This window comes from Octodon degus, unplaced genomic scaffold (genome assembly GCF_000260255.1).
Source record: "Octodon degus isolate 3935 unplaced genomic scaffold, OctDeg1.0 scaffold00164, whole genome shotgun sequence".
Taxonomy (NCBI): domain Eukaryota; kingdom Metazoa; phylum Chordata; class Mammalia; order Rodentia; family Octodontidae; genus Octodon; species Octodon degus.
The window spans coordinates 708,919-710,912 of record NW_004524740.1 but is presented as its reverse complement, the minus strand read 5'-3'; positions in this window follow the sequence as shown (position 1 = coordinate 710,912).

The window sequence follows — 1,994 nt, the reverse complement described above, 5'->3', positions numbered from 1 at the left end:
AAACCTTTATATTGAAGTGGATGCCATTGGAGCATATACTCATAAGTGAAATAAACCAGACACACATGTGTAAATATCATATAGTTTCCCTAGTATAAGACTTGAGCCTTTTATAGCTCAGTATATTAATATGGCTTTACTTTTTATACCTCACTTGTATACTTTTCTGCTAGATGGTTAAGACTAAGATAAAGCAAGATCTATATAACAAGAAATGCAACTTGTATCTGACAAGGTCAGTCAAATCTCCTCAAGATTTATCCTGAAACCCTGTACCACAGTTTGTAAATCCTTTGTCAGTCAGCCATATGGATGAGTCATGACCATTGCTTGACCAATTAGCTCTCTGTGACAAGCCTGAGAGAATATTTTCTCCCCATGTGACTCTTCTTAGGCACATTTTACATCATCAATCACTTTCCTCTGTGGATCCACAGTCTCCTTGATCAGAAAATTTAACAGAATTTATTTTCTCATTTCACTGCCTTTAAATTTTATGCACAATTATTTTTCTGATGAAAAATAGAAAATAACTTTTCATCTAAAATTATACAAAATACAAGGAAATACATAGGTTTTTTGATAGTAGAAGTGTCTTTATTTGAAGAATAAAAATGCATGCAAAACTCTCTTTTACAAAAGATTGACAATATTTTTTCTGGAAACAAGTGAAATATTAAAGTATTAATTTTTTATACCACCTAGGACTGAAGACATTAAGTCAGAGGTTTGTTTTGTATTTATGAATTTTAAAATAATTTTGTGTGAGCCAGGGAGATAGCTCAATAGAGTAAGCACATTCCTGGCAAGTTCTGGGTCCTGAGTTCAACCCCCAGTACCACCAAAAATAAATAAATAAATACACAAATAAATAAATAAAATAATTTTGTGCTGTATCAAAGATACACTAGTTCATTTTTAACAAATTTTTTTCTTGGGAGGTTGTAAACAGGTGGATCATTAAGAGTCTGATCTAGTAGTGAGACCCTGAATACCCTGTAGACCCTTCCCTTAGAAAAATACAAAAAAAGTTTTGACCTTTTTCATTTATTTATTTTTTGGTACAGGGTCTTGCTGTGCAGCTCAGGGCTGGCAGGGCATGCAGTACCAGGAACTGAACCCAGTTCCTTGTGCTTTCCAGGCAGATCACCAAGCTGTCTCCCCAGCCCTGATACACATGTATTTTATAAAAGGGAGAGCGTAAAATGATGAATGCAGAAAACAGATGACCTCACCAAAAATATTTGGAGGCATAACCCTTTAAAAGAAATTTTGCATTTGAGTGTCAGCATTAAACTGGGGAGAAAAGAAGTTTTTCCTAATTAACTGACATAGACTGATACTAAAATCAATGTGTTTATTCAGCTCCTAAGAAGATCAATCACACATTACAGTTCTACCTAGCTCGTTTGATTTTTCCAATGCCAGCACAAATTTGCAGGCTTCAGGAAAGCAAGACAACACATGAAAGCTGGCTCAAAGTGAAGTTGTGATGGAAAAAGTTTTAAAACCTTTCACTACATTCCCACCAACATTGGAGAAGGGTTCCTCTTCTTTACAGCCCCTCCAGCATTCGTTATTGGTTGATTTCTTTACAATAGGCCTTCTTTCTGGAATCTCGGCACTGTTTTCATTTGTGTCTCTCAAATGACCAGTGATGATGAACCAGTGATGTTTCTCCTCTATTATTTGCTATTTCTACTTCTTATCTGAGAAGTATATATGCATCTCAAATGCCCATTTTTTGATTGGATCTTTAAATTTGGGAGATTTGACTTTTTTGTGTTCTTTATATGTTCTCCATAGTATTAGTTTTTCAGAAGAAATGGCAAACTTTTTATCACATTGGTGGTTGTTTTTTTCACTCTGTTAGTGGTTTCTCTTGCTATATAAAGGCTTTTTAATATGATAAGATCCCAGCTGTTGATTCTTTTTAATAGCTCCTGTACAATTGGGGTTTTTTCATAAAGTTTTTGGCTACACCAGGGTCTTCA